At 37.9% G+C, this 19,252-nt stretch overlaps 1 long non-coding RNA gene across 1 annotated transcript in view; it reads right to left on the reverse strand.

Annotated features, from left to right (window-relative positions):
* LOC145539813 (uncharacterized) overlaps nucleotides 1–19,252 on the reverse strand; it is a 373,122-nt gene that overhangs the window by 162,746 nt on the left and 191,124 nt on the right. Inside the window, exon 5 of the long non-coding RNA XR_014077971.1 lies at nucleotides 3,642–3,733. This is a non-coding gene — a long non-coding RNA (uncharacterized LOC145539813). The remainder of the gene's footprint in view (nucleotides 1–3,641; nucleotides 3,734–19,252) is intronic.

The following is a 19,252-nucleotide window of genomic DNA, read 5'->3' on the forward strand; positions in this document are numbered from 1 at the left end:
TGGGAAATCATAGCGATTTGGTCCTTCTAGTATTCTCTTGGCCAGAATCTCCTATTACATCTATACTCTTTAGATTTCTGTCAGAAATTTTATGGCTTCAAGATCTCCTCCTTCAATTAAAAATAAATAAATTTAATTTTTAAAAAATGATCACCTGTACCTGTCCAAGAAGCTAACATTGAAACTCATTTTTGTGACACGCAGTATATTCTCACATAAAATATATGCTCTGCACTCCAAATTCGACATGGCTTCTGTATCACTGAGGGCTTCCCTTGCGGCTCAGTTGGTAAAGAATCTGCCTGCAATGCAGGAAACCTGGGTTTGATCCCTGGGTTAGAAATATCCCCTGAAGAAGGGAAAGGCTACCCACTCCAGTGTCCTGGCCTGGAGAATTTCACGGACTGCACAGTCCATGGGTTCACAAAGAGTCAGACACGACTGAGCAACTTTCATTTTTCTGCATCACTGAAAATTATCTGAACTACATCTGATGAGTAACTTGTTCAGTCGATCAGTCGTGTCCGACTCTTTGTGACCCCACGGACTGCAGCACGCCAGGCTTCCCTGTCCTTCAGTATACCCTGGAGTTTGCTCAAACTCATGCCCATTGAGTCGGTGACACCGTCGAAACATCTCATTCTTTGAAATCCCCTTCTCTTTCTGCCTTAAATCTTTTCCAGCATCAAGGTCTTTTCTAAGGAGTCAATTCTTCTCATCAGGTGGCCAAAGTTTTCATAATAAGGCCAAAGTTTCAGCTTCAGAATCAGTCCTTCCAGTGAATACTCAGGATTGATTTCCTTTAGAATTGACTGGTTTGATCTCCTTGCAGTCCAAGGGACTCTAAAGAGTCTTCTCTAACAGCACAGTTCAAAAGCCAGTAAATATTCATCCTTAAATTCCAGGAGACTTTTCAGAATTCTTTTTACAACTTCCAGTCAAAAGTATGAAAGTATCTAGCCCCCAAAGGAAATTTCATCTCCCTCAACTAAGATTTCCAGTTGTCAGTCTCCTATTACAGCAACCAGCAAAACCTACTTATGAAAAACATATGTAAGAGAATACAATATTTTATTTCTTTTGTGAAGGCTTCTTATTGATTGATCCTGAGGGTACAAGAACGGATGATATTTATACCCTGCTCTCTAGAAGTCATAATAGAAAAGAGTAAAGCAGATTGTAAAAGTTTATTTCAAACATTTAAGTGATATAATGGAGGCATGGGAAAGGTACCCTGGGAGTCTAGACAAGAAAGGAACCTCTAGTGCTTAAAGGAATTTGTGGTAAGATAGCAGAGATACAGTGAGCAGGGTCTTGAAGGAAGAGGATGACTTTTGCCAAAGAAGGAGTGACGAGCACTATGCACAGGGCAGAGGCAAAAATGCGGAGATGTAAACAAGAAGGTTTACAATGGGATGAGCAAAAACAGGGTGAGGCTGAAACCTGAGTATGAGAGACAGAAGAGTGGTGGGAATCAATCATTACCACATAGATCACAAGATACAGATCACTAAGATTATAGAGTATTTATCCAAAACAGATATCTGAGGGGTTTTAAAACTGGAAAAAGATGTAATAATGTGAATATTCTGATAGAAATGTGTAGGATGAATCCAGTAGGAGAAACAAGATGATCTGTTTCTACAATCCAAGTAAGAGATATTAACAACTTTTACTAAAGTAATTAGTAGTCAAAATACAAGCAGATGTTAGGAAACAAACATGGTTACCAAGGAGGAAAGGGGAGAGGAACAGACTGGGAAATTGAGATTGACATATGCACCCTACTATAAGTAAAATAGGTAACTAATAAAAACCTGCAGTTTAGCACAGGAACTCTACTCAATACTCTGTAATGACTTACATGGGAATTGAATCTAAAAAAATTGATTTACTTTGCTGTACAGCCGAAACTAACACAACATTGCAAATCAACTATATACGCTGTATATATATACACACATATACATTCACATATATAAATATTTGAACAAAATTAATAGAAACACATAATTAGTAGATTATGGAACAGGATCAACAGAAATTTAGAACTAATTTTATCTGGCAAGTGAAAGGAATGAATGAATTCAGCATTACTCAGAATGTTTGTAGTGAGGTGTGGTGGTTTACTCGCTAAGTTGTGTCCAACTCTTGTGACCTCATGGACTGTAGCCCACTAGGCTCCTCTGTCCATGGGATTTTCCAAGCAAGAATACTGGAGTTGGTTTCCACCTCCTTCTCCAGGGGATCTTCCCAACTCAGGGATAAGACCTGGGTCAGACTCTGTAAATAATAATTTTGCTTCCTAATAACAAAGGAGAACACAGCCTAGAGGGAAGGAAATGAAAGAAGGAAGATAAAGAGATAGATTTTGAGTTGTAAAACATCCAGGTAAAGATATATATCCAGTGCATAGTTGGAATATTCTCATGAGTTTATTTTCAATATTGCACATTTTAGATATTAGAAAAATATAATACTTAGTTGGAATTTAAATGCTTACTTATGTTTTCCACATAAAATACTCTGCATAAACCAACATGTGTAAATTATTCATGACAGTTGCTATAACACTTCAAACAGTAAAATATCTGAAAAGTTTATATTTAATTAGAGTTACTCTTTCCTTAAAAGGACATTATATTTTCTAAAGTCTTGTTCCATAGAACAATGTAACTTTATAAATGTCCAGGGCAATTGGTAAGCAGTTAGAAGATTGTCTTGAATCAAGTAAAAAGTCCCAGAAATTCTGATCAGTTTACCCTAAAGGTAAGATTAATAAAATAACTCTAAGCAACTATGTAATGTCATTAATATTGTCAATACTGGTCAAGTTCTCTACATTTTATGTCTTTGCTAAATTTATGTCAATTTCCTAAAGGGTAATATGACAGAGAAGCCATAATATAGAGGTTCTATGAATCAAGACGAGCTAAGTTACATTGTGGTAAAATATGAGTATTCCTAAATCTTAGTTGCTTAAGCACAGTTAAATATATTCTCTCACACATACAAAGTCCATTTTGGGTAAATAAATATTGTTCTCCCTTTGAGAACATATAAATAAAAATTCAAGCCAACCCCTATGATAAGCTGAAATTTGCCATCTCAATATTTGTAGCTTTCTATGTTTCCTTGATGGGAAAAAGAAAGGGCAAAGAGAAACACTGTAACAGGTACCGAACAGAAGTAACTCATCTCTTCCACTTGTCTTCCTATTGCACACGGTCATGTGACAAGATCATATGGTCATAACCCAACTACAACAGGTTTTGGAAAATACAGAGCTGCACATGGATATTTAATAAGCATTATTTGTGTTGTCATAGAGACAATCACAGGTGAACACAGGGTTGAATGCTTCAATAATCCCTTAATTGTTACTTATAGGAACTAGAGAGTATCAGAAATCTGAGCTTTTTAGTCACCAGAGATTCAGTCCATTCTCTTAGAGACACTTTTAAGAGAGCATCAGGTGATATGACTCCAAAGGAGAAAAAATGGAGAATCCAACTTGTTCACGTTTTATCATTTCCAAATATTACATTCACAGGATTTTTAGAATGAGAAAGAGAGTATTTAATCTGCTCATTTAAGTATGAGGGAAACTTTAATTCACAAGAAAAAAATGAAGAACTTACCCTGTGTCACCAAGTAATTTAGTGGAAGAGATGAAATGAACACAAGTGACCATTTTCACTCACAGGATCCCCTTAGAAGAGCCATTGATTCTCTGAGAACACAAAATTCTACCATTAGTAGAAATTACAGCCAAGACTATTGGACATCAGTTAGTTCAGTTCAGTTCAGTCGCTCAGTCATGTTCAACTCTTTGCTACCCCTTGGACTGCAGCATGCCAGTCCTCCCTGTCCATCACCAACTTCGAGAGTTTACTCAAACTCATGTCCATTGAGTCAGTGATGCCATCCAACCATTTCATCCTCTGTTGTCCCCTTCTCCTCCCGCCTTCAATCTTTCCCAAAATAAGGGTCTTTTCCAATGAGTCAGTTCTTTGCATCATGTGGCCAAAGTATTGGAGTTTCAGCTTCAACATCAGTCCTTCCAATGAATATTCAGGACTGATTTCCTTTAGGATGAATCTCCTTGCAGTCCAAGGGACTCTCAAGAGTCTTCTCCAACACCACAGTTCAAAAGCATTAATTCTTCGGTGCTCAGCTTTCTTACAGTTCAACTCTCACATCCATACATGACTACTGGAAAAACCATAGCCTTGTCTAGATGGACCTTTGTTGGCAAAGTAATGTCTCTGCTTTTTAATATGCTGTCTAGGTTGGTCATAACTTTTCTTTTAAGGAATAAGTATCTTTTAATTTCATGACTGCAGTCACCATCTGCAGTGGTTTTGGAGCCCCCCAAAATAAACTCTGCCACTGTTTCCACTGTTTCCCCATCTATTTCCCATGAAGTGATGGGACCAGGTGCCATGATCTTAGTTTTCTGAATGTTGAGCTTTAAGCCAACGTTTTCACTCTCGCCTTTCACTTTCATCAAGAGGCTCTTTAGTCCTTCGCTTTCTGCCATAAGGGTGGTGTCATCTGCATATCTGAGGTTATTGATATTTCTCCCAGCAATCTTGATTCCAGTTTGTGCTTCTTCCAGCCCAGCGTTAATCATGACGTACTCTGCATATAAGTTAAATAAGCAGGGTGACAATATACAGCCTTGACGTATCCCTTTTCCTATCTGGAACCAGTCTGTTGTTCCATGTCCAGTTCTAACTGTTGCTTCCTGCCCTGCATACACACTTCTCAAGAGACAGGTCAGGTGGTCTGGTATTTCCATCTCTTTCAGAATTTTCTGGCATCACAATGTATAAAAATTTGCCTTTTTATATCATTATTGTTTGAGTTGATATTCACGGTTATTTCCTAAAACATTTATCAAGGAAGAAGAATCAAAGAATTAAATAACCCAATTACTCTTACATGCAAGTGATCAACTCTGATAGTCCAGTAAATGTTATTCATGAATTAGAGCTGAACATTCGGTCTCTAAATACTTCCTCTGACACTTACATAATAAATTCACCAAATTATTTATGCATTTAACGACTCATGTGGCAATCATTTGTGGGTATGTATGTGTCTTCAATGTCTTAATCCCTACAAATTAAGAATAGGACAGATAGCTCCCCCAGAATTTTACTTCATGATGAAGAAGTCAGAGCCAATAATATGCTGAGACGATCTGAACCATGAAATCAGGAGATTCTCATTCTAACCCTGCTTCTATCACTGACCTTTAATCAAATTCCACAATCTGCCTTGAGTTGGATTCCTATACAGAAGGAAAGATGAGTGGACCTGGAGAACCCCATCCTGAACAAATAGCCTTAGCACTCCACCGTATAGTTCCCATTCTCAATTCTTAGACATCATATTCTGTTCCATCTTTTAAACACCACTCTTTTTTTTTTGAGTTAACTCTAATAAACGTTTATACAAGTCACAGATTTTTGACACAAATAAAAATAAAACACTTGATTTTAATGGTTTCCTACTGAGAAAAAGTAAATATAGCAAAATACCAGGAAAAATCAGTTTCTTTCTCCATCCTTCCTTCCTTCCCTCCTTCTTTCCCTCTTTTCCTTTCTTCCTTCTTCCATCTGTCTTTTTCCCCTTTCTCTGTCTCCCTGTCTCTCTTTCCCTCTATCATTTATTCATCATCTTGTTTCACTACTGACATCAAGTGTGCTCTTGAAAATACATGGAATTTAATTTGTATAAAAGAACATGAGAAAGCAGAACAACTTAGGATTTCCATTAAATCATTGTGAAACATCACTTGCAGAAAAATTTGCGTCTAGAATTTCCCTTAGGATATACCTCGGGACAAGTTCAGTGACTTAGACACAATGATGTACTTTTTAGCTTCATTTATAACATGAAAAAATGTGGTATATTTACACAATGGAATTCTATTCAGTCACCTAAAATAATTATATTTAAATATTTTATAGCTTGTAAAATCTCTTGATTTGTTTGGTAGTTAACAAAAACATTAATATTAGAAGCATTACATGCAATTTGATAACATTTTAAAAATATATATACATACACACCTGAAAAGAGAAACATCAAAATTTTAATAGTATGAATTTCTGGATGAGAGATTAAATTTACTTTTAATTTTTGTTTTTTTGTACATTTATATTAAAAATATGCAGTGTATCTGCAATTAAAAAAAACTAACTCAAATATCAAACTGTAGCTTTACAAAAAATATGCTATAGATTTAATGTTGGAATAATATTTATAGAACTGTGACATAAAATACACATCATAAAGCAAAAAATACAGCAACTAAAAAATTATTGAACACTACTAGAAAAGTGAAAAAAAAAAAAACCCTCTTAGAAAAGATTTCTCAAAAGAAATACTATTGGCACCTTCGGTGGTATGATTCTTCCAGGGGCTGAGCTATTCCAGAAATTATGGGACATATAGCACTCCTGGCTCCCACTCACCAAAGGTCAGTAAGTTTTACTCGCTCAGTCATGTCTGACTCTTTGCAACCCCATGGACTGTAGCCTGCCAGGCTCCTCTGTCTATCGAATTCTCCAGGCAAAAATCCTGGAATGGATTACCATGTCCTCTTCCAGGGGATCTTCCTGACCCAGGGATTGAACCCAGGTCTCCCGCATTGCAAGTGGATTCTTTACCACCTGAGCCACTAGGGAAGCTCTCCCAAATGCCAGTAGCAGACTCCAATCATTGAGATTGAATTCAATGCCCTCAGGACTTCCCTGGTGGATCAGTGGTAAAGAATTTGCCTACCAATGCAGGAGACATGGATTGGATTCCTGATCCGGGAAATCTCACATGCTCATGCACCACAACTATTGTGCCTGTGCTCTAGAGCCCAGGAGATGCAACTCCTGAGCCCATATACTGCAACTACTGAAGCCTGTGCATCCTAGAGCCCATGCTCCACATGAGAAACCACTGTAATGAGAAACCCACACAGCTAGAGAGCAGCCCCTGCTTGACACAACTAGAGAAAGGCCCGTGCAGCAATGAAGACCCAAAATACATACATAAAATTATTTTTAAAATACCCTCACTATTTCTAAATGCTCAAGGGTTAAGAACCATGGCTAGAAGATGACTGTACCAATGAAAGACAGCCAACTGGCCATATTTATGAACAGGTTTGCCAGTAAGCTGCCCACATAACATGGTAGTAGGTACTAAAGATAAAAAATAACTCCCAACTGATTTTTTTTTTATGCCCAGGGTCCTTGGGTTAGAGCATGATTCCAGGAAAACTGATACTTGCCTACTATCCTTACTCTCCATTAGTTCTGAGCCTTAGGTTTTAATTAAATCGCTTCCCACAATTCCCTCTATGACCTTGGAGGTCACTTAGCTTCACTCTCCTGGTATCACTTTGCTGAATCTTTTCCAAATTAGGCTAATGAAAATTCCAGCTCTAAAATTCCAATGTTAATTGATTTATAGACTCATTCATGAATATATTCATAATTTTTACCAGGAGCTATAAAGAGGCAAAATAAGCAACAAGCTGTACTCTCAAAGTCACATAAGAGGTTATGAATTCAGCTTATCTAAGAGAGTTCATTGAGTAAATTCTTAACTGTCTGTCTGCCATTGATATCAGAATGAAAAATGGTTGATGAGCAGAGATTCTGATTTTAAGAAAACTGGACTCAGAGATGTGGGAGAAAAAAAGATTCAAGTGATAGGAAAATCATGATACGTTCAAATTGGCTAGTTTAGAACAAATTGAACTTTCAAAAACTGAAATCTCTATGACAATCCATTTTCTAACCTACATTGCCCTAGATGTCTTCATACTAGTGTCCTTATCATATGAATGCTTGGTATTTCTATGACTGTACTCAACACCATTATTTTTTAAATGCTTTCCTTTCTCACTAAACTGTAAGTGCTGAGAGGGAAGCATGGCTCTGGATGGAAGATGATTATCTATCTCCTTATCTCAACAGCGTTCAGGTGCTTTTTCTTGCCAAACATCTTGACTGTTTCATTGTGTCTGACTTTTTACGCATAACCTGTTTATGACCTGCTCTTTTACCCCTACTTTCCACTTTATTTTAGGATTCTTTGCACAGGCACTGATAGTGAAGAACTGCTGAGACAGTGAAGCAAGTCTCCTGTGTAAAAACAGTAGCAATGTGTCAGCCATGATTCCCTCATTCACGCTGGTTCTCTCAGTAGGACATTCCTGGTCTGTACCATTTCACATGGAGGACTATTGCTGGTTCTACCCCACCTTCAGGCTGGGTGGGATGTTACTGGAAACTTGAGAGCAGTACAATCTTGTTGAATCGCCCACTTCTCTCTCCCCTAAAAAGAAGTTCACAGCTTGAATCTAATACCTTTGTTTTATCTATTTTTGTTGTTGGTGGTGGTGTTTAGTCATTAAGTAGCCATCTCTTGACTCTTTTGTGACCCCATAGACTGTAGCCCGCCAGGCTCCTCTGTCCATGGGATTCTCCAGGCAAGAATACTGGAGTGGGTTGCCATTTCCTTTTCCAGGGGATCTTCCCGACCCAGGGATCAGACCCAGGTCTCCTGCTTGGCAGGCAGATTCTTTACCAATGAGCCACCTGGGAAGCCCCCATTTAATTATACTTAAAATGTTACTATGATTCCTTTTTTAAACTTCAGACAAAATGCTTTGTCTTAGCAAAATAATATATTTCATCTTGAGGTCAGAAGCACTTTTACTTACTAAGAATTTTTGTTATTTATTTTACTTTCATAAGTAGAATAAATTTTTCTTATTAAATAAGTAAAGGTTTATTTACTAAGGAATTTATGTATTATGGATTTTTAAAAATTAGAAAATCTTTATATAATAAGGACAGTATATATAAGTTCTATTACTTCTATCACAAAATCTCACTTTCATCACATTAAAGTTTTTTTTTTAAATCAACACTTTAAAATAAAAATTTTGGTCTTATAAAGATGTCTTAGGATATATCAATCAGTAATTTTTATGAAAGGTATGTATTTTTTCAGGCAGCTTATTCTCAAATAAAACTACTCACATAGTTATTGGAATTTAGAGTAAATGGAAGAATAATTTGATGTTGCTTTTGGGGAATTTAGAAAAGAGTTCTGGATAAGTTTTGAGACATCAGAATAACTCAGAAAATCAAAAATACAGAATCTATCTGAGTGAACTGCTCACATTAGTCTTGACTTCTCCATGTTAGTTAGGACAGAAACGTATCACAAAGAGACAGCAGACAGTAAATATCCACATTCCTATTGGCATCCCATTCATTGTGCAATTATGCAATTTGCTTTGCATAACATAAAGTGTTATGCCTTTAAAAAGAAACCATATCTAAGAGTGTGCACAGGAGATAGCGAAAAGTAACACAGGAGATATTAAACAAAATAAACAGAAAAACTATGTATTCCATAGAATGCTTACACTCATTTGTAGCAACCAAGACAAGGACATTGAACTATCGTTTCCCCAACAACTTGCAGCCTTAGTTTTGGGAATGCAGCTCAGTGAAACGGAATTTGACGTTCAGGCTGCATTCCTCAGTGTAATGTGGGCAGAGAGCACCCCCTACTTTCTCCTGATTAAATAGCACCCCTGGCTAGGAAGAAAGGAGATACTGGCTCCATGTGGATATTTTGCTCAGAAAATCAGAAGGGATTTGTCTATAAGGTTCATTACCTCTTGGCCTCTATTGGCAATAACCCATATTCAGGAGGCCAGCATTGTGACACCCTCAAAGGAACTCCCTGAAGGAGGCAAAGTCTAGAAGGAGAATACCTGCTCTGAAGTTTCCCACCTTCCCTGAACTGAATCTGCACAGCCACCCCAGGAGGGGAGAATGCAGCTTTGAAAAATAACACCTTTGTTATTCCAAGTGTTAGAGATGAAGCTGAGTTTTCAGATGGCCTCAAGGTTTGTGCACCCTTCACCAAACACAGATGGAAACTGGACTCTTTGAACTGCTTTGAAAATCTGTTACTAAGTATTGCTGTGGGTCTGTGAAGCAGCCATTGCTAACTTCTGACTGCCTGCAATTTTTATGGCTGTGTGATGACAAGGGATAAAATAGCTTCATTTTAGAAATAAATGGCTTATATGCCAGGGAGGGAAAACCCACTGATTAAGCAAGATTTAATCTTAACTGAGGTAATTCGAAATGGTGGTCCTTAAAGACTGGCTGCCATATTTGCATTATAAATAACATTTGTGTTATAGAACATGCTGCTAATATTAACCCATTCACACTGTTCCCCTGAATATTTTGACTTTTTATGGTTTCAGTACTTTTTTCTGAAGACATTAAGATATATAAAGATGGATATCATCTATTTATACATCAACGATTGGCATTACAGTTTTTCAAACTTTGTAAATTCCATCAGAATATATTGACTCTTTGAATCTAAATCAGAAACACTTGCTGTAGTAAGTCAATGTCATGCTCTGGGTTACATAGTGGTTCCATGAAAAATAGTTTATATGTTTAACACCACAGTTTTCATTTGCCTATATTAGGAACAACCATTCAATATAAACCACCACAAACTGACAATCTTGAATCACATTTAAGTCAGTAGAATTTACAATGTACCATCCATCAGAGTCTGTAAAACATGCAGCATATACCAAGTTAGGTTGTTCTTGTTTTTTCCCTTCAAAGAAAACTGAGCTACTGGGAGAAGGAATCTAGACATTTCTACAAACTAGTGGAAGGCTGTGAGAACTACAGCTGCTTGTTCTTAAGGATAAAACAAGGTTTGCCCACACAACACACAGCATTAAACTCTCAATGTAATTTTATTATGATTTTATAAACACTAAAAGTTGCACAAGTACACCCAGTGTGTGTTTATGTCTGGACCAAAAAATAACTATCCCTTAGGTTAGCAATGCCACATTCAGCAAGTTTTAAGGTTGCTATGGAGACATTAACTTAGCTGTTTTATGTAGAACTGTTTTTATGGTAGGAGTTTAACTATATCAACAGAGGTACATTATGATATATATTTAATAAGAACACATGTTTTAGCCACAGCAGGCTGCCTTCTTGGAGCCCGGCAAGGATAGCTGTGTGACCCTTACCCCACCTCAGGACGCACATCAGCAGGACTTAGCAGACTCAGTAATCTCTTCCCTGGACTTACCGACTATTTTTTTTTCTTTCAAAAAAAACTTGACATGTATATATATAAAGAGACCAGGAATCTGAGCTTCCTTGAAACCTCCACACCCCAGGGTTCACTGAGTGACTATAAAATTCTGGCATGCACAGTCTTTATGTCTAATTCTTTTTTTCATCCTTCCTACCACAGGTATTAATTACGGTGAGAGGAAGAACCTCACGTCATGGGAATTTACAATCTCTCCATCTTCCTTGAATTTAAAATGCTGTGTAATTCAAAGGTGGCACTGAACTTTCAATAATGTTTCACGAAGGGGCTTCTGGAACTATTACCAGTATCTAAAAATAACTATCTGATGGAAGAAAAAGAAAGATAACCTGGAACTAAACAGAAGAAAGGGCAGGAAAGAAAGAAAGCCTTGTCACCTGGCTTTCTTCCATCTATTATTTTGTTGATGAGGAAGCCAAGAACATGTGTAAGAAAAACTTCATTCCCATTCTTGAGAGAAAACAAAAAAAAAAGAATGGAAAAAGAAATTGTATGACTGCCTTGCTGGTGTCCCCGCATCATTCTTAAAAAATACTCTCAGAAAGAGTAAGGGCAAGAATGATGATACAGAATTGATGGCATCTTCAAGTGACTAGGCTTGCATAATAACTTGAGATCACTCTAAATTCAATCTAGATTCATTATTTTAGAACTGAAAATTGTGCCGAGGGCTAGAAGTAAAATGATTAAAGCAGAGTCTTGGCCAGGGCCACCCTGTGTGATGATGCTGTTTGTGAACAACCTTGAGACTCCCAAGCCAAAGATGGCAGTGGGGCTGTAATAAGGCCACGCTCTGTTCACCAAGCCACAGCCTCACAATGTGCTGCCTACCCAGCAGAAATGGGATGGAGAATACATTTTTTAAAAAATCCGTCATACAAACAAGGGGCACCTTTCGAAATTTACACACTGTCACTCCACAGATGCTCTCTGGCCTCAGTGTGGCTCAAAGAATATTGACTGGTTATGTCAGGCCCCAAAACTGTATTGGGTACTTAATTTTCCATGTAAGAGGCAAGCTGCCAGCAGCTGTATATAACTTTTTTGTCTTAGTCCTCAAAAGAAAGAAAAGTCTTTATCAGAAGCAACATGGTGTGGTCCCCCAGCTTCCCCCCCACCATCTCCCCTCACTCTCCCTCGTGCCTCCTCTGCTCCTCACTGGTCCCAGGGGTCACTGCACGTCCTCCAGCCTCTGCCTAGAGCACTCCCTCTACACGGCTGCCCTGTGTTTCATTTTCTTGCTCTGTGCAGGTGCTCAACCATCTCCTTCCCAGGAAAGCCTTGCTGGCAGGTCTATCTAACAGGGAGCAACCTCTCTTCTAATCCCCAAGCACTTTGGAATGGTGGTCCCCTTATGATTCCCAATTTTTCTTCATTTAACTTACCATTCCCTACCTACATTACATATTTAATTAGTGGTCTATTTATAGTCTGTCTCCCAAAACTCAAATCTAAGTTTCAGAAAGCAGACATTTTTGCTTATTTTGTTTTTTGCATTATCTCTATCTCTGCCAACTCTGGGATGTCACCTGTGATCTAATCTGTCATCAGCCCATCTGGGTAGACTTGTCTTAGGGTTTACCACTTTCATCTCCTCTCCAGATAAATTAAATAAAAGTCAACATGTACTAGAAGGAACTCCACTCCCATCATTTAATCAACATTTAAAAATTTAAGTAATGTATTCTTTTCTGAAAAAAAAATTGGATACATTATGTAAAATATGAAGAAGTTCCTTAAAAACTGATTTATGGTGATACAGGAGCTTATTCCTGTCTACCTCAAAAATAAAGGCTCTTATTTTCCCTGCATCAGTTAGGAATTCTCTTAGGCTACACATAATAGCACCATTATGCAATGGGAAATATGTATCAGGAACTACCTTTTCCTCTAGCAAGAACTTTTGAAGTTGACAGTCTGAGAAAAACACAGCCCTTCAACAACACCTTCAATACTTCAGTTACTTTTAGTTTTCTTCTTCTCATTCTTGGCTGTATCTTTCACCCTCATGGTGATAACATAATGTATTCCCCATCATTCTCCATCACTGAGATCATGTTTTAGGCAGGAAAGTTAAGTTGTGGTGAGGTCAAAAATACAATCCAGTAAAGTCTGACCATTTTTAAGAAGATTTTCCAGAATTTTGTCCAGAAACTCCTACTTATATCCCATCGGGAGCCAGAAAAGTGTAACTTTTCGAGGAATGAAATTCTACCTCCATTTAAATCAGGTTTTGGTGGTAAGAAAGAAACAATGAGTAATGAGAAGAGAACTAGTACATAATCCATCACTGTTCCTACAAGAGGGTGGCAGATATCAGATTATCAAACAACAGGTCTGATAAAGTGAAAAAAAAGGAGAATGTTTTCACCATAAAAATTCTCTCAAAAAACAATTCAATCTTCATTTGGTCTTATTACACAGTGTAAATTTTACAGCAGTGTCATACACAAAGGATTATTCTAAATCATTAATAAAAAGACAAATATCATAATAGAAAAAAAGGACCAAGGGATATGACACTTGCCCAAAATAGCCAATTGAAAGCAAAAGATGCTCAACCTCACTTATATGCAGGAAATGCAAATTACAACAATGAGATATTATTTCACATCTTTAGTTTGGCAGAAATAAAAGGCCTGGATAATATCAAACATCTGCAAAAATGTAAGAAATTGGCAGCTCCTATCCCACTGAAGAGAGTGTAAATCAATATAATAATTTTGAGAGCAATTTGGTGATGCTTAGTGAAGCTGAGAAGGAAATGGCAGCCCACTCTAGTATTCTTGCCTAGAGAACTCCAGGGACAGAGGAGTCTGGCAGACTACAGTCCATGGGGTCGCAGAGAGTCAGACACGATTGTGTGACTCACAAACACACACACACAGTGAAGCTGAAGATGCTAGCATTCTGCCAATGCCAAATATCCCAGAATGCCCTTGCACACTGAACCCAAAAAGATGTGCATACATATATAGATTTTATTATTGTTTGTGAGGCCAATTGGCTAGTTTGAGCGGGCAGGGCTTTACTACACCCATTTTATGGTTTGCTCCTTCCTATGACGAGTACAAAGCAGGAGGATACTGAGATATTACACATTTTGACTTGGAATGGTCCTAATATCTTAATACATATGGAACCAGTTCTCCACATATCAAACACTGCTGACAGAGGGGACATTCACAAATAGCCCTTTTGGGGTCTACACTTCTATCTTGTAATGGAGTCAAGAATAAATGTTCTCTGATTTTGTTACAGCTTTGTAATTTGCCACTTTTGTGACACTTAGGCCTACTTAATCTCTACCTCATCACAGAATGAAAACCTGGTGGAGATAAACTAAATATTTACTAAACAGTAAAACTGACTTCAGGAGTGACATCAGCAACATGGTCAAACAATAAAAATTTGGCAGCCATCCATGAAACTGGAGCCCATTATACAGAGTGAAGTAAGCCAGAAAGAAAAACAACAATACAGTATACTAATGCATATATATGGAATTTGAAAGATGGTAACGATAACCCTATATGCAAGACAGAATAAGAGACACAGATGCATAGAACAATCTTATGGACTCTGAGGGAGAAGGTGAGGGTGGGACGTTCTGGGAGAATAGCATTGAAACATGTATATTATCATATGTGAAACAGAACACCATTCCATGTTCGATGCATGAGACAAATGCTCGGGGCCGGGGCAATGGGATGACCCAGAGGGATGGGATGGGGAGGGATGTGGGTGGGGGGTCCAGGAAGGGGAACACATGTAAACCCATGGCTGATTCATGTCAATGTATGGCAAAAACTACTACAATATTGTAAAGTAATTAGCCCCCAACTAAAATAAATAAATTTATAAAAAAAATAAAAATAAAAATTTGGCAGCCATCCACAGACAAAAATGCCTTGGAGGGAGCTCTGGGACCCAGGACCATATGCCCATGAATCCAGGAGGAGTCCTGCCTACCCCTGCACCTGTTAATGAACATAAAGAACTCAGTCCTGGCTCCAGATCCTCTTGGTCACAGTCTGGGAGCCCATGGAGAACACTGTCTTAGACAACCACACATAAATGAGAGAGTTTTTTTGGAAGAGAAAGTCTTTAGCTGAGCAGTTTCAGCACACTGTTAGAGCAAAAAAAATGAGTTTGAATTCTCTGGAGAGAGTAAGAGAAACAGACGGGCGGCACAGCTCAGGGCCGGGAGAGGTCTTCTTGGCCCATGATTTCTCCCGCAGGGGAACTGACAGTGTGTGAGTTGAGTGCTCAGATTCCCCAGTTATGCAGGAAGCTGACAAAAGAGGTCCTCTTCTCTCTCGCCCTCTCCCAAGTATGGGCTCATGAGCTACATTACTGCAAACTGGGAAGAAGCTGAGAGAGCAGCAGATGAGACTCTTGGAAGGCACTAAAGGGAATCAGATCCTATTGTGTCACAGACTCCACCAAGAAGCCCACCCAAAAGCACTGGGGATACTTCCCCTACAGGTTCTCACAGTCAGTCCATGGGCACCAGAGCACTCCATGTACCCTCAACCCTGTGGCTGGCTTCCTGAATGTACTCCCTATGGCGGTGACACCGAGTTTTGGAAGATGCCTAGTGAGCACATGAAAAAGTTGGTCCAAATCTGCAGGACAAGGAGAGATCTCAAACTTTAGCTTTATCTCTGCCCTTGGTAAAGCAAGAGAGAAACTGTCAGCACCTGGTTGAGTGCATGGCAAGATTGATAAAACGGCATACAAGATACAAGCTTAGAAATTCTTCCCTAAGAGGGAGCAAGAAATGTGGAGCAGGTATATCCACCAAAGGTCTGAGAATGTCACAGAATACTAGGAGAACGTGCAAGTTTTTAGCAGAGCAGTTTCAGCACAGTGTTGGAACAGAAAAAAAAAAAATGAGTTTGAATTAACTGGGGAGGGTAAGAGAAACAGATTTTACCTATATCACCTCTCCCTCATGGCACCACAGCTCAGGGCCAGGAGAGACCTTCTTGTTCCATGATTCCTCCCATAGGGGAACTGAGAGCAAGTGAGTAATTTTTCAATCAAAAGGCACTGAATAGTTGGATGGGTAAAAAATAAATAAATCTTGAATTTTTATGGAGTCACTGAGAACTCAAGATGGAAAAGCAATACTGAGAATGAAGAACAAAATTGGTATCATTATGCTTACTGATTTCAAACTATAATTCAAAGCTATAGACACACATACCAATGGAACAGAATCAAAAGCCCAGAACTAAACCCTCAACCTCTATCTGACAAGGGGGTCAAACAGTGTTGAAAAAACTGGATACTTACAAGCAGAAGAATGAAATCGGACTCCTATCTTACACCACTCACAAAAATTAACTCAAGATGGATAAAAGACTTAAACATAATACCTAAACCTCCTAGAAGAAAACATAGGGAGAAGCTCCTTTACATCCTGACAATGACATTTTTTTTTTTTGGATATGATGCTAAAAGCACAAGTAACAAAAGCAAAATAAATAAATGGACTACATCAAATTAAAAAGTTTCATTACAGCAAAGGAAACAATCAACAAAATAAAAAGGCAAACTAATGAATGGGAAAAATATTTGCAAATCATATATCTAACAAAGGACTAATAATCAAAACATATAAAGAATGCATATAATACTATGTACTCAATAGTACAAATAATATCCATTTAAAAATGGGCAGAGGAGGGATTTCTCTGGTAGTCCAGGGAGGGTTAAGGCTCTGCATTTCCAATAAAAGGGGTGTGGGATTGATACTTGGTCAGGGAACTAAGAATCCACATATCATGCAGTGAAAGTGAAAGTCGCTCAGTTGTGTCCAACTCTTTGCAACCCCATGGACTGTAGCCCCCCTGGCTCCTCTGTCCATGGGGGTTCCCCAGGTAAGGACACTGCCATGCCCTCCTCCAGGAGATCTTCCCAACCCAGGGATCGAACTCAGGTCTCCTGCACTACAGGTGGATTCTTTTACCAACTGAGCCACCAGGGAAGTACAGACAACAACCAAAAAAAAAAGTTTTAAATGGACAGATAAACTGAATAGATACTTTTCCAAAGAAGATATATTAATGGCCAGCAGGTACATGAAAAGAAATTCAACATCTAATCATCAGAGAAGTGCAAATCAACACAATAATATGTCACTTCACATCTATTAAAATGAATTTTATCAAAAGAAGATAACAAGCCAACATGTGAAGAAAAGGTAATCCTTACTCACTGTTGGTAGCAGTATAAATTGGTATATCTACCCTGAAAAATAGTATAGAGGTCCTTAAAAATTAAAAATAGAATTATCCTATAATCTAGCAATTCTACTTCTGGGCAGGCACCTAAAGGAAATAAAATCGGAATACTGAAGAGAAATTTGTATCCTCATGTTCTTGTAGAATTATTCACAGCAGCCAATATAGAAACAACCTAAGTATCTGTCTATAGATGGATGGATAAAGAAGATATGGGGCGTGTGTGTATGCACAAATATTATTAAATATTTAGCCAGAAGAAAAAAGGGAATCCTGCCACTTGTGACAACATGGATAGCCCTACAGAGCATTATCCTATATGCAATAAATCAAACAAAGACAAACACAGTATGATATTAGTTATATGTGGAATTTCAAAAAGTTATATTCATGGAAAGAAAGTAAAATAGTGGCTGCCAGGGGCTGGGAGATGGTGAAAATAAGAGATGTTGGTCAAAGGGTCTAAACTTTCAATTATAAGATATTAATAAATAGGTTCTGGGGATCTAATGTATAACTATAGTTAACAATTCTGCACTATATATGTGAAAGTTGTTAGGAGAGTAGGTCTTAGATATTCTTACAATAAACAAGAAATTATAATTATCTGATGTGATGAAAGTGTTAACACTACGGTAGTAAACATTTTGCAGTGTGTAAGTATATCAAATCATCACAGTATACACATTAAACATATAAAATGTTATATGTCAATTATATCTCAACAGACTTAGAATACAAAACTGGCTTCTAATCAAGGAGGCAAACATTGCTCTAAATATTCTGGCCCTAAAAAAGAAAAGCAGTACCAATAAGCAAATATGCAAAGAATGTATAACAATGTGATAAATATATAATCTTTATATTCATGATTTTGTCATTAACAAGTCATATTATTTTGAAAATTATGAAGAAAATATTTTTTCACTTAAAAGTATTTGTTCAGTCATTCAATTATGTCCGACTGTTTGAGATCCCATAGACCACAGCACGCCAGGCTTCTCTGTCCTTCATTATCACCCAGAGTTTGTTCAAACTCATGTCCATTGAGTCAATGATGCAATCCAACCATCTCATCCTCTGTCGTCCTCTTCTTCTCCTGCCCTCAATCTTTCCCAGCATCAGGGTCTTTTCCAATGACTCAGCTTTTCACTTCAGGTGGCCAAAGTATTGGAGCTTCAACTTCAGCACCAGTCTTTGCAATGAACATTCAGGGTTGATTTCCTTTAGGATTGACTGGTTTGATCTCCTTGCAGTCCAAGAGAATTTCAAGAGTCTTCTCCAGCACCATAATTCGAAAACAGCAATCCTTCAGTTCTCAGCCTTCTTTATAGTCCAACTCTCATATCCATACATGACTACTGGAGAAACCATGACTTTGATTATATGGACCTTTGTTGGCAAAGTGATGTCTCTGCTTTTTAATATGCTGTGTAGGTTGGTCATAACTTTTCTTCCAGGGAGCAAGCATCTTTTAATTTCATGGCTGCAGTCACAATCTGCAGTGATTTTGGAACCCAAGTAAACAAAGACTGTCTCTGTTTCCATTTTTCCCCATCTATTTGCAATGAAGTGATGGGACCAGATGCCATGATCTTAGTTTTTTTAATGTTAAGTTTTAAACCAACTTTTTCACTTTCATCAAGAGGCTCTTTAGTACCTCTTCGCTTTCTGCAATTAGGGTCACCTGTCATCTACATATCTGAGGTTACTGATTATTTCTCCTGGCAAGCTTGATTTCAGCTTGTGCTTCACGTAGCCTGGCATTTTGCATGATATACTCTACATATAATTAAATA

This window comes from Giraffa tippelskirchi, chromosome 2 (genome assembly GCF_054371585.1).
Source record: "Giraffa tippelskirchi isolate mGirTip1 chromosome 2, T2T-mGirTip1v1.2.pri, whole genome shotgun sequence".
Classification (NCBI taxonomy): Eukaryota; Metazoa; Chordata; class Mammalia; order Artiodactyla; family Giraffidae; genus Giraffa; species Giraffa tippelskirchi.